Source organism: Felis catus, chromosome X (assembly GCF_018350175.1).
Source record: "Felis catus isolate Fca126 chromosome X, F.catus_Fca126_mat1.0, whole genome shotgun sequence".
NCBI lineage: Eukaryota > Metazoa > Chordata > Mammalia > Carnivora > Felidae > Felis > Felis catus.
This window is the reverse complement of record NC_058386.1, coordinates 90039630-90054893: the sequence shown is the minus strand read 5'-3', so window position 1 is coordinate 90054893 and position 15264 is coordinate 90039630. Positions and strand designations below refer to the sequence as shown.

General features: G+C 39.5%; 1 pseudogene; it reads left to right on the top strand.

Moving 5' to 3' along the window:
* Positions 1 to 8775: 8775 nt before the first annotated feature.
* Positions 8776 to 9178, top strand: LOC101095233 (annotated as a pseudogene).
* The last annotated feature ends 6086 nt before the right edge of the window (positions 9179 to 15264 follow it).

The window sequence follows — 15264 nt, the reverse complement described above, 5'->3', positions numbered from 1 at the left end:
GAAATCCCTATCAAAATACAAACAGTGTTTTTCACAGAACCAGAACAAATAACCCTAAAATTTGTATAGAACCACAAAAGACCCCAAATAGCCAAAGCAATCTTTAAAAAGGAGAGGAAAACTGGAGGTATCACAATCCCAGATTTCAAGATATACTACAAAGCTGTAGTAATCAAACCAGTATGGTACTGGCACAAAAATAGACACAGAGATCAATAGGATAGAATAGAGAGCCTAGAAATAAACCCATGATTATATGGTCAATTAATCTTCCACAAAGGAGGCAAGACTATGTGATGGGAAAAAGTCTTTTCAACAAATGGTGAGAAAACTGAATAGCTACATGCAAAAGAATGAAACTGGACCATTTTCTTACACCATACATAAAAATAAACCTCAAATGGTTTAAGATCCTAAACGTGAGACGTGAAACTATAAAAATCCTAGAAAAGAGTACAGGCAGTAATTTCTCTGACATTCATTAGCCATAAAAATGTTTTTCTAGCCATGTCTTCTGAAGCAAGGGAAACAGAAGCAAAAATAAACTATGGGGATACATTAAAATACAAGCCTCTCCACAGCAAAGGAGACAATCAACAAAACTAAAATGCAACCTACTGAATGGGAGAAGATATTTGTAAATGACATATCAGATAAAGGGTTAGTATCCAAAATACAGAAAAAACTTATGCAGCTTAACACACACACACACACACACACACACACACACACACACACCAAATAATCCAATCAAAATGTGGACAGAAGAGATGAACAGACATTTCTTCAAAGAAGACATACAGATGGCCAACTGACACATGAAAGATGCTCAACATCACTCTTCATCAGGGAAATGTAGATCAAGACCACAACGATGATCATTGATGTGAGATCAAGACCACTGTACACCTGTCATAATTGCTAAAATTGAAAACACTAGAAACAACAAGTGTTGGTGAGGATGTGGAGAAAAAGGAACCCTCTTGCACTGTTGGTGGGAATGCAAACTGGTACAACCACTGCAGAACACAGTGTGGAGTTTCCTCAAACAGTTAAAAATAGAACTGCCCTATGATCTAGTAATCACACTCCTGGGTATTTACCCAAAGTATACAAATTCAAAGGGATGCATGCACTCCCATGTTCATAGCAGCATTATTTACAAAAGCCAAATTATGGAAGCAGCCCCAATGTCCCTCCATAGATGAATGCATAAAGAAGATGTGAGATATATAGATAGATAGATAGATATAGATATAGATATATAGATGTATCTATATATCTATACACACACATATACATACATATATACACATATACACACACACAATGGAATATTATTCAGCCATAAAAAAGACTGAAATCTTGCCATTTTCAACCACACAGAGAGATCTGGAAACTATAATGCTAAGTGAAATAAGTCAAAGAAAGAAATACTGTATACTGTCACTCATATGTGGAATTTAAGAAACAAAACAAATGAACCAAGGAAAAAGAGACCAACCAAAAACCAGACTCTTAACTATAGAGAACAAACAGATGCTTCCCAGAGAGGAGGTGGGTAGGGTATGGGTGAAACTGGTGATGGGGGTTATGAGTACACTTATCATGATGGGCACCAAGTAAGCTATAGAATAGTTGAACCACTATACTGTGCACCCCAAACTAATATAACACTGCATGTGAACTATACTGGAATCAAAATTTTTAAAAATAAAACAAAAATTAAAAAAGAGCATTAACTGCCTCACACAATCCCATCTTTGGCCTACCCTCAAGTTAAAAGGGATTTAAAATAGGAAACACACTCCCTACTTCCTTTTTTCCAAGTGTCAACATCTTCTTCTCTCTTACCAATGCCTTGATGCCATGATTTGTTTTATTTTGTCTAGAGCAGATGATAGCAAGCTTTTTCCGTGAAGGGCCAGATAATAAATATTTTAAGCCTTGAGGGTCACGTATAACGACCTGTCACAACTCATGAATTCTGCCATTATAGCATGAAAGCAGAAATTGAGAGCATACAAATGAATTGCCATGGCTGTGTTCCAACAAAATTTTATCTACGAAGACAGGTGGCTGGATAGATTTGGTGTAGGGGCTATAGTTTTCCAAACCCTAGTCTATTATTTGCAAGAGGGTCAAATCTTATAGGAGCTTACTTGGCTATACCACTGGTTGAAAGCTTTCTACATAATATTTTCTATTTTAGCTCATTCATTTTAAGATACTCCCATGTAAACTGGCTAAATAGAAAAATTCAAATTAATAGAATTTACAGTGTGGTGTGGGTGTGGGTGACATGAGACAAAATGGTCAAAGCGTTTATAAACTTCCAGTTATAAAATAAGTCATGAGGAAGAAATATACAGCATGGTGACTATAGTTAATAATATTGTATTGTATATCTGAAAGTTGCTAAGATAGTAGATGTTAAAACTTCTCATTACAAGAGAAAAGTTGTAAATACTTTTGGTGATGGATGTTTATAAACTTATTGTAGTGATCATTTTGCAGTATATATAATTATCAAATCATTTTGTTGTACACCTAAAACTAGTATAAGTCAATTATATCTCAATGAAAACAAGTTAAAATAGAAAAAAGAGGGGGAAAAACCCTGCAATAATGTAAAAGAAATCACAAGGAGGATTATAATGATCTTATTATAATTATGTGCAAATTTAATGAATATGATTTATAAGTCAATGTGTGATTATTATGCTAATTTTGGGTTGCCTGACTTAGTGTTAGAAAGGACAAGATCCATTAATTCATCCAAAAGAAAATGTTTACTGAGCATATATTCTGTGTCAGGCATTGTGATAGGTACTGGGGATGTAATGGTGAGCAAAATATCATAGCATAATGGTTGACAGTATGGTTGACTCTGGCACCAGCCTCCCTGGGTTTGAATCCTGGCTAAGTCATTTTTTAGTTTTGTGAACTTGAGCAAGCTATTCTGCCTCTCTGGGTCTCACTTTCCTCTCCATAGATGGCAATGATAATGCCTCCTGGAGTTGCCATGAGAATTAAATGAGTTAATATTTGTAAACTACTGAGCAAATTGCCTGACACGTAGTGAAAGTTGCATGTGTGTTTTTTAAACAGCAAAGACTTTGACCATCTCTGTCCCTAAGGAACCAAGAGTTCAGTGGGAGAACTAACTTTAATCTAAAAAGCACGCCAAGTAAACGTGCAAGCGCAGTCAGTGCTACAGAGAAGACTTGCATGGATCTATGAGAGCTTGCTTTCTGCGGATTTGACCAGAGAAGGGATCTCTGAGGAAGTGATATCTGAGCTGAGGATAAGCAGGAGTAAATTAGGCAAAAGCCATATTTTTGGAGGAGCATGGTGAGTGACTGTGTGTTTCCTGTCTGGCTAAGTAGTCTGTTTCATGAGGGTGTGACCCTAGTCTCAAACTTCTACATTCTCCATCATGCCCGTTAAGCATGATAGGCATCCCGGACAAGTCTAGTGATGTTTGTGAAAATCAAGAGCTGCCATTCTGGAGGCTAATTCTTTCCTCCTGCCTCACTCCCCCAAATCCGGGAAAATCTTCGCAAACCAACTGCACAAAGAGCGTTTGTGGGTGTTAAAGCACTCTTTCTAGAAAGAAGTCAAGGCCACTGAAGGGAAACAGCAGTTTGGATGATGGATGTTAACTCTCTTTGTTAGCATATTGGCTGCTGTATTCTTTCAAAAGCATTTGCTCTGTGGACTCAGCCTTGGGAATCTAAGAAGCTGTGCTCATCACAGAACACTATAGGCTGAGGCTCCTCTTGCTTCCCTGTGGTGTTCAATTCTGAAGCCCAGGATCCTCTAGAGGGGCATTCTTTACAAACTGAAGTCTCCATTTCATCACATGTGGCTAAAGGATCGGAATCATCAGGCACCTGCAACGATTTTATTTCCAGGATTCTTTCTCTTGTCAACTACAGATCAGGAAACAAATGTATGAAAACAGATATCTTTTTTCCTCATCCAAAATTGGAGCAGCTGACATCATTTGCAGTCTGGAACCGCTGAAAACCTTGAACAATCCATTTCAGGGCACTTTCTAGAGAACGTTTCCATCCGGTGTAGAGATTGTACCAATTCAGCCTCAGGACTCACTGTGTTGCTTACAGCTTTGCAGTTTATTTTAAGAGGTTTTGTGTGTACTTGTAAAAAACAATAAACAGATAAAAATAAACAACAGTGCATCACTTAGGATTGTATTCTTTGTTTGCAAGCCACTGAAGACAATTCAAATTGTCTTAACCCCAAAAGGGGAAATTACTGGCCAATGCCACTGTATAGTTCAAGAGTAAACCCAGCTTTGGGTGAGCTTCATTCTGCTCAGTTGCTTGCTCACTCTTCTCTCTCCATTTCTCAGCTCCACTTCATTTGTTAGGACTCCATTCTCAGGTAGAGTCCCCCTTCTGGCTCCAAAGAAGGACTTAGCTGCTACTTCCAGGGCTACATACTACCTTGTCATGGCAAACAAGGAAGAAGCTTACTTTCCTCAGTATTCCCAGCCAAAGTCTTCAGATTACATCTTATTTGAACAGCCCAAATCATATACCACCCCAAAACAATCACCGTGGACAAGGGATGAAATGAGCGGTTATCCTAGGTCATGTGTTCCACCTGGGATAGAGTCAGCTGCTTCAAAACAGGTATCCCCAAATGGGAATCAGGATTGGTGGGAAGAGACAAAAATGGAAATGCATAGGGGGAAGTCAAACAAAAATAGAAATGCATAGTGGGAAGTCAAACAAACACCCACTTTGTGCAACAATAACCGTTGCTTATATTAGATAAGTGTCTCCACTTTAAACTTGAAGTCCTTTTCTGTTCATTAACACACTGGAACCTTGCAACAGTCATTGAAGGGAGCTAAGACTGGACATATTATTCTCATGTAGCAGAGGAAATTGAAGCCCAGAGGAGTTGAGTGAATTGGATAATTCTGCACAATTGCATGGTGAGTGACAGAAACACTTGACTCTCATTCTATAGAAATCTGTATTTTTGGAACATCAAATCCACATATTGGGCTGTGCTTATTTTATCTTATTTTCTAACCCCATATCTCATTCCCATCCCCCTCTTATGCCACATACCGGTAGCCATTCTGGTATGTTTAACGTGTAGCTTTTTTTGTTCGAATGTGTTTTCAAACTCTGTGTTCTTGTTTTGTGAGCATGTATTCTTTATATAAGTAGTACTGTGCTGTACATCTCATTCTGTTTCTTACTTTTTTCACTCAGCATTATGTTTTTAGAGCAATCCACATTGCTGTGTGTATATTTAATCTGTCACTTCCAACTGCTGCATAATTCTCTATGGCACGTATCCACCACATTTTATCTATCCACTCTTTCAGTCAAGGATTTCACTGGAATTCTGCTGAACTTCCACCAGCACAAATAACACTGCTATGAACATCTTCATACATGTCCCTCTACAGGCTTGTTTTGGAATATTTCCACATATGCAGGAGCAGAATTGTTGGGTGAGAGGACATGCGTGTGTTTAATGTGACTACGTTAACTATGTAACCCTCAGGCCAGTGAGGCTTTCCTTGGCCACTCTTTTTTCAGTTTCAACTCCTACGGAACATTTCATATTTCCCTTTCCTGCTTTACTTTCTCTGCTTAGCACTTATAATTATCTAATAAATGAAATATTTGGATATTATCTTTATTATCTTATAATAATTATATAATTACATCATATAATTATATTATTTAATTATATAGCAAATATTATGTTATAATAATTATTATAATATGTAATATAATTATATATCAATATAATTCTTATATTATATTATAATTATTATTTTGATAGTAAGAGTCCAAGAGATTTGTGTCTGTGTCATTCACTGCTTGTATCCCAAGCACCTAGAACAGTTCTCGACACATGAACGGTGTTCAATAAATATTCATCGAGTGAATGGAGTAGTGCCAAATTGTTCTCCAGAATAGCTGAACTAGTCTACATTATGCAGAACATAAGATTTCTTATATCCCCACATCCTCATCAATACATTATCGACTTTTTAATTTTTGCCAGCCTGAGAGCTGCTTAGTTAACTTGTGTTTCTGTAATTACTAATGAGTTTGAACACCTCTTCATGGACGTCATTCTAAGTGCTGCCCTTGGTAGTGAGCTCTTTGTTACTACAGGGGAAAATCAAGCACTATCAAAGATTCCCGAAGAAATGCCTTGGGCTGCACGTCTACATCCTTAGCAAAAAGCAAGCACAGTCAGGATGTCTATCTATTTTGCAAAGAACACTCTAAAACCCAATACAACAAGAGTTTCAACTCTACCTCCCAAATCATGTATCATTTGGCTGCTAGAAACTCATCAACGGAACCTGTCGAAGAAGTCAAAATTCCCTGGTGTTCTTCGCTTAATGAACATAAAACTGTCAGAATAGCCATGTCCCCTGCCCCATTGACCCCAGTTAACACACCCAAGGAAGTATGTGTCCCAGGATTAGCTCATAAATGAAGCTCAACTTTCATATGCCACACCCTCCCTTTCTAGACCCGTTCCACATGCTCTCAGCCCACAGTAGAAGGCAGGTTTTTAGCTGCATCTTCTTCTCCGGTCTAAGCAGCATGGTTTGCCAAATGGGCAAAAGCTTAGGATCAAGCAGACAAAGCTCTGAAGATTATCCATTTCACCTTTATTAATTGTATAAGCAATTATATTCAGAGACTGCGATAAGGTTTATGCTGGAAGGAAGAACAGAGTGTTGGAGTGCACAGCAGAAGATCGCTTGACCTGGTCTGGGAAAGGAGAAACGGGAGCAGATGAGACAGAAGGAAGGTTCCTTGGAGGCATATCGCTTGAACTGAAACTAGAAGATCAAGTAGAAGCGTACCAGAAGGATTGGGGGAGGGAGCCAAAAAGAACAGCATGTGCACATTCCAAAAACTTATAGGTAGCTCACTGTGGCTTACAATGAGAGGAGGAAGGTGTGGTAATAGACATTAGCGCTTTTTGCCAAATATCCCAGTTTCTCTCCTACCCCATTGTTCTGAGTGCATGGTAAGATAGCAATTCCTGTCCCCCTTGTCGTGCCCAGGGTTGGCCGATGAACTGTGAACAGAAGGGATGCCTGTCATTACCAGGCTCATCAGTTCGCTGCCAGAGTAGGAGCCACCAGGTTATCTTTCCTCTGCCGTGGTGACAGGCAATGGTCCAGGTGAGGGAGGCTCCATCAAGCCTTTGTCCCAGAATGGAGATGAGGTAGAGCAGAGTCCCTGCTGACTTGCAATAGACAACTAGCTGGGTGAGCAATAAATTTCTGTTATTCTATATCATGAAGGTTTGGGGTCTGTTTGTTACTGCGGCATAACCTAGCCTATCCTGACTAATACAGAAGGGAAGGGTAGCAGCAGTAGGCATGGAGCTACAGAGGCAAACATGGGCCTAATCACAATTAACTTCTTAAGCCACGCTAAGACACTTTATCTGTGGTTATTATGCCCTGTTCTGCAGAACCATTGGTGCCTCAGGGAAGATAAGACACAGAATATTCAGGGATCCAGGCCTCTGTCCCCCACTTCGATAGAACATTTTTCTGCCTTTACCCATTATGCGTTAGGGTTTATTGAAATATTTCATTTTTATAACAGGGCTTCACTGGCAACAACGACAAAAATGAATGAAAACCCCAGGTGAGGGGAACGGTTGAGCACCCGATTCTTGATTTCGGCTCAGGTCATGATCTCACGATTTGTGGGTTCGAGCCCCGCGTTGGGCTTGTGCTGACAGTGGGGAGCCTGCTTGGGATTCTCTCTCTCCATGTCTCTCTGCCCTCTTCCGACTCATGTGCTTGCTCTCCCTCTCTCAAAATAAATAAACATTAACAATTTTTTAAACCCCAGGAGAATCGTGATGAGACTTGATTTTAGAAAGATTGCTCTCGATAACTCTTTGGAGAATGGATTGTAAACAGGCAAGGCTGGAGGGAAAGAGATCACTTTGGAAGCTACTGCAGGAATCTGGATGAGAGATATAGTGAATTGAACAAGGGAAGTGGCAGTGGGGGTGAGAAAAGTGAATGTATTTGAAAAAATATTTAGGGGACAGAGTCCACAGACTTGGTGGTAGATGGGCTGTGAGGAGTGAGAGAGAGAAAGGCGTCAGTGATAACTCCAAGATTTCTGCCTTGGACTGAATGTCAGTACCATTCCCTAAGGTGGGAATCACAGGAGAAGAAGCAGGTTAGCTGATGAACTCACTTTTGAATACGTTGATTGCCCCAGACCTGTGAAACAGTCAAGGAGGAAAGAATCTCATGAGAGAGGTCTGGGTTCAAGGAGCCCCAGTTCCACTGCTTTGTGGGAACTTGAGCAATTCCACTCCTCGAGCCCCAGTTTCCTCATCTGTAAAATGGGCTAAGAATATTCAGCTTCATTATGTTGTTGGTTTTATCAAATGCCAGTGTTCGTTTAAGAAGCTGCTAGGAAGGGGCGCCTGGGGGGTTCGGTCAGTTAAGTGTCCAGCTCTTGGTTTGGCTCAGGTCATGATCCCATGGTTCATGAGATCAAGCCCTGCGTGGGGCTCTGAGCTGACCGTGTGGAGCCGGCTTCGGATTCTCTCTCTCCCCCTCTCTCTCTGCCCCTCCCCTGCTCTCTCTCTCTCTTAAAATAAATAAACATTAAAAAAGAAGGTGCTATGGAAATTCTCAAATGCCACATGAATGATAATAAGTAGGCGCTCAGCCATTTCTACTCCTCCAGTGTGGTGCAATTTTCCGGCCGAGGTATGACACTCACAATTGCAGACGTGACTGAGGCTGATGTAAATCTGAAGGCCTACCCCCTCATAGACACCCACCTCACCAAGAAAGCCCTGGCCCTTGTTCGGCAGTCCTGTAACTACAAGCAGCTTCGGAAAGGAGCCAGTGAAGCCACCAACCCCCTCAACAGGGGCATCTCTGAGCTCACGCTGACGGCCGCAGACCCAGAGCCCCTGGAGATGACCCTGCACCTTCTGCTGCTGGGGGAGGATTAAGAATGTGCCCTGTGCGTTCATGCACTCTGAGCAGGCCCTGGGGCGGGCCTGTGGGGTCGCCAGGCCTGTCATCGCCTGTTCTCTCACCATCGGAGAGGGCTTACGGCTGAAGCAGCAGCCCGTTCAGCAGTCCACTGAGAGCCTCTTGGTCTAAAACCGGTGGCCTCTGCCCCACTCGTCACTGAGTCCTCAACCTGGGGTCGTGTATCATATTGTGTGTGTTAGCGCGTAGTATCTCCAGCTGCCCTCTCTTGTTGTGTGATAGCACTGAATCTGGTTTTTGCATTCCTGTATTGTTTTTGTTTTGTTTTATAGGTTGTTGTCCATATAGTACCCCCCCGCACACACACACCCCAATCTCCCTCTCTACTCTCTCTCGGTCTCTGCCATTTTATCCTCCCTTTTGAGAAACAATCACATGTCAAAACAGGTGGAAGCAGAGTGATGACACCATTCAAAGGCAGGGAAGAGCCAGGAGAGAGATTTGGTTCCAGCTTTCAAGCGTTAACTTCCTGTTGTGTGGGGGGCATGTTGGAAGTAAACGCTGTTCGCTTTGTCTCCCTTGTGCCTAGAGTACAAAATCCTTCCATACATGTCTGCTCTCTAGGGGTTTATGTACCATTCGGGGAGAAAAGCATATATCCCGTGAGGTTGCTAGGTGTATGTCCAAGTGTCATTTGCTAATATGCCCGTGCTTTCTGCTTTGGAGATGTGATATTATCCCCCCCCTTCCCCAACTCCCAACTGTGCCCCTGAGGGTGGCAGGGCAGCAACATACCAAAGAGATGTGCTGGAGAATCCCAGAAACTGCCTGGCTGAGTTAGACATGGGACAGTTGACTTAGGTCTTGAAAGAAAGAGTCAAGAGTGGCAAGAAAAAAAAAAGGGTCAACTGGTACAGGAATGAAGAAGTCTGGGCAAATCATGGAGACTTGACTGGAAGCTATAACAGGATGCCGGAATCCAAAGGAACATCCTCTCTAGTGGATGGAGATGTCTTCAGGGGGTACTTGGTACCAGCTCCGAGAGCTCTTACTCCTGTTTCCTGCCACAATGTGGGTCAGATGTATGTGTTCTTTATCACATCAGAAGGACGGTGCTAGCGTGTCATTCTTGTGAGCATCGTAATGTAGAAATATAGTCATATTCTCCCCCAAAATGGTAATAAGTATTTTCACGGGGAACAAAATAGACATAAGGAGGAGGGGAGAGTTGTCAAGGGACATTCAGGAATTCTTTGGCCTGAAGAGAAACTACAGAGCTTTGTCTGATTCATGGTGGCATCAGTAGGGACTTTCCAATTTCTGGGAAACTTAACCCTACAAAGAAATTATTTCCAGTGGCTTGGTGTCGTGGAGATTTAGCTGACTTGAGCCAGAAGTAAGGGATTTGGAGGAAGTCTGCCTAATCGCGGGCAGTGGGAAATTGGGATAGAGCCAATGTAAATGTGGCAGGCTGGGAAACATTTTTGCAGACAGAAAGCATTTAAACAATTTTTTATTGTGGTGAAATATACATAACATAAAATTTACCATTTTAACCATTTTTAAGTATTCATTTCAGTGGTATTAAGTACATTCACATTGCTGTGCAACCATCACCAATATCCATCTCCAGAACTTTTTCATTATCCTAAACTGAAGCCCTGTATTCATTAAACAATTACTCTTCATTGCCCCCTTCCCCCCCCCCCACCCCTGGAGACCACTATTCTACTTTCTGTCTCTATGAATTTGACTATTCTTGGAACTGCATGTAAGTGGGATCAAATAGCATTTGTCCTTTTATGTCTTGTTTATTTCACTTTGTGTAATGTCTTCAAGGTTCATCCATTTTGTAGCATGGGTCCAATTCATTCCTTTTTAAGGCTGAAAAATACTGCATTGTATGTATATATCACATCTTGTTTATCCAGTCATCCATTGATGGACACGTGAGCAGTTTCCAGCTTTTGGCTCTTGAGAATAATGCTGCTATGAATACTTACAAATACCTGCTCAGGCTCTTGCTTTCATTTCTTTTGGGTATATACTTACAAGTGGAATTGCTGAGTCGTACGATAATTCTATTTTTCTGAGGAACCACTATTTGGTTTTCCACAATGGCTGCACCATTTTACATTTTCACCAGCAATACACAATGGTTCCACTTTCTCCACATCCTTACCAACACTTGTTATTTTCTGTTTTTTTCTTTTTTAAAAATTTTAAAAATTTTATTTAAATCCAAATTAGTTAACATACAGTGTAATAATGATTTCAGGAGTAGAATTTAGTGATTCATCACTTACATATAGCACCCAGTGCTCATCCCAACAAGTGCCCTTCTTAATGTGCATCACCCATTTAGCCCATCCCATCACCCAACACCCCTCCAGCCACCTTCAGTTTGTTCTCTATAGCTAAGAGTCTCTAATGGTTTACCTCCCTCTCTCTTTCTCTTTTATTTTTCCTTCCTTTCCCCTATGTTCATCTGTTTTGTTTCTTAAATTCCACATATGAGTGAAAGCATAATATTTCTCTTTCTCTGACTTATTTCACTTAGCATAATACATTCTAGTTGCATCCATATTGTTGCAAATGGTGAGATTTTGCTCTTTTGGATTGCCAAGTAATATTCTATTATATATATATATATATATATATATATATATATATATATATACCATATCTTCTTTATCCATTGGTCAGTCGATGGATATTTGGACTTTTTTCCATAAGTTGGCTCTTGTTGATAGTGCTGGTATAAACATTGGGGTGCATGTGCCCCTTTGAATCAGAATTTTTGTATCCTTTGGATAAATACTTAGTAGTGCATACTATTTTCCAGAGCGGCTGCACCAGTTTGCATTCCCACCAGAAGAGCAAAAGGGTTCCCCTTTCTCTGCGTCCTCACCAACATCTGTTGTTGCCTGAGTTGTTAATTTTAGCCACTCTTACCGGTATGAGGTGGCATCTCATTGTGGTTTTGATTTGCATTTCCCTGATGATGAGTGATGTTGAGCATCTTTTCATGTGCCTGTTGGCCATCTGGATGTCTTCTTTCGAAAAGTGTCTGTTCGTGTCTTTTGCCCATTTCTTCACTGGATTATTTGTTCTTTAGGTGTTGAGTTTGATAAATTTCTTTTATATAGATTTTGGATACTACCCCTTTATCTGATAAGTCATTTGCAAATATCTTCTTTCTTTTTTATTTTTTTATTATTAAAAAAAATTTTTTTTAATGTTTATTTACTTTTGAGACAGAGAGAGACACAGCATGAATGGAGGAGGGTCAGAGAGAGAGAGGGAGACACAGAATCTGAAACAGGCTCCAAGCTCTGAGCTGTCAGCACAGAGCCCAACGCGGGGCTCGAACTCACGAACCGTGAGATCATGACCTGAGCCGAAGTCGGACGCTTAACCGACTGAGCCACCCAGGCACCCTTCTTCTTTCTTTTTTAAATAGTCATTCTAATGAGTGTGAAGTGGAATCTCATTATGATTTGGTTTACATTTCCCTAATGATTAGTGATGTTGAGAATCTTTTTACGTGCTTATTGGGCATATATATGTATATATATATATATATATATATATATATATACACGTGTATATATATAAAATTTCCTTAAGGAAATATTTATTCAAGTCCTTTGACTATTTTTGAATTGGGTGCTTATTTTTTGTTGTTGAGTTGTGGGAGGTTTTTTTTTATGTATTCTGGATAACAGCCCCTTTTCAGATATAGAATTTTCAAATACTTTCTCTCTATTCATAGGTTACTTTCTCACTCTGTTGAGAGTATTCTTTGTAGCACAAAAATTCTTAATTTTGGTGAAGTTCAATTTAGCTGTTTTTTTCTTTTGCTGCCTGTGGTTTTGGTGTTATGTCCAAGAAATCATTGCCAAGTCCAATATCATGAAAATTTTCCCTGTTTTCTTCTAAGAGTTGTATAGTTTTAGCTCTTATGTTTAGATCTTTGATACACTTCAATTTTTGTATATGGTGTAAGGTAAAGCTCCATCTTCATTCTTTCATATGTGGATATCCAGTTTTCCCAGCACCATTAGATGAAGATACTGTCCTTTCCCCACTAAATCGTGTTGGCACCTTTGTCAAAAATCATTTGATAATATACACTAGAGTTCATTTTGGGGGTCTCAATGATATGCCATTGATCTGTATATCTGTCTCTGTGTTAGTGCCACACTGTTTTGATTACTGTAACTTTGTAGTAAGTTTTAAAATCAAGTATGAGACATCCAACTTTGTCTTTCTCAAAATTATTTTGTTTGTTTGGGATCTCTTGAGATCCTATGTGAATTTTAGGATGGGATTTTCTATTTATACACACACACACACACACACACACACACAGTATTGTTAGGATTGCCTTGAATCTTTAGGTTGCTTTGGAAGAAAGCATTTAAAAAAATCATTTCCACAAGTGATTCTTTATTGTTAAACCAACCCTATGTTTTATTTGTTGCTTGTTTAAAGCATGCTTTTAAAAAATATTTTATTTTTATTTTTATTTTTTAATGTTTATTTATTTATCTGAGAGAAAGAGAGCAAGGGTGGAATGGCAGAGAGAGAGGAAGAGAGAGAATCCCAAGCAGGCTCCAAGCTGTCACCACAGAGCCTGACACACGACTCAATCTCACAAACCATGAGATCATGACCTGAGCTGAAATCAAGAGTTGGACGTTTGACCCACTGAGCCACCCAGGTACCTTATAAATATTTCAAATTTATTTTTGATTGAAGTAGAGCTGACATACAATATTATATTAGTTTCAGGTGTGTGACATAGTGATTTGACACTTACATTATGCAGTGCTTGCAATAAGTGTTGTTACCATCTGTCACCATACAATGAAATTACAATAATATTCACTTTATACCTTATGTTGTACTTTACACCCCTGTGACTTATATACTTTATAAGTGGAGGCTTGTATCCTTAATCCACTTCACCTATTCCACCCAGCCTCCCAACACCCTACTGTCTGGGAATCACCAGCTGGTTCTTTATATTTATGAGTTTGTTTCTTTTTTGTTTGTTTGTTGTTTTATGTTTTTACATTTCACATATAAATGAAATCATATGGCATTTGTCTTTTTCTATCTGACTTATTTCATTTAGCATAATACCCTCTGTGCCTCTCCGTGTTGGTTGTCACAAATGGCAAGATTTCATTCTTTTTTATGGCTGAGCTGTATATATATATTTATATTATTTGAATTAGTGTATTTGTTTTCTTCGGGTAAGTATCCAAAAATGGAATTACTGGATCAAATGATATTTTTGCTTTTAATTTTTTAAAGAACTTCCTTATTGTTTTCCAGAATGGCTGCACCATTTACATTCCTACCAACAGTGCATAAGGGTTCCTTTTTCTCCACATCCTCACCAACACTTGTTATTTCTTGTCTTTTTGATACTAGTCATTCTGACAGGTGTGAGGTGACATCTCATTGTGCTTTTGATTTTTATTTCCCTGATGATTAGTAGTGTGGAGAATTCTTTCATGTGTCTGTTGGCCATCTATAGGTCTTAAAGTATACTCCTCAGTAAAGAATTTAGAAGAAGCAAAGAAAATAATAATGATAAAAATATGAAGAACAGAGCTCTGGATAGAAAGTCAGACATTTTCAGTTTTACAATATGTTTATGGATGAAGGCTGTGTCCTTTTGCAAGTCATTTGCATGTCCTATGCCTTGGTTTCCACCTGCTTTCAGACCCAAAGGATGTTACAGCTACCTCAAAATGGCATACAACAATCAAGAATCTTGATATTATATGTAGAACTATAGAGCTATACAGAGATTTCATAGAAAAGCTTTACTAATGATTTATAGTTTCTGTTAAATTAATCACTTTATTTATTTGTTTGTTTATTTGTTTGTTTTAGAAAGGATTATGAGTGAGTGAGGGGGCAGAGAGAAAGAAAGAATCCCAAGCAGACTCCACACTCAGCATGGAGCCCAATGCGGGCTTGATCCCATGTCCCTGGAATCATGACCTGAGCCGCAATCAAGAGTCAGATGCTCAACTGACTGAGCCACCCAGGTGCCCAATTAATCACTTTGTTTAAATCAAAGGAAATGAAAGAACCATATGTTTATTGACATGATAGTATATCTGCCTTATCTGATGAAGACGTCTACAAAGCTTTGAGGATTATCCAGAAGAAATAGTTTAAAAGGCTGAGAAGAAGTTTGGAACAATCTGCTGAACCCCAAAGCATAACTCACC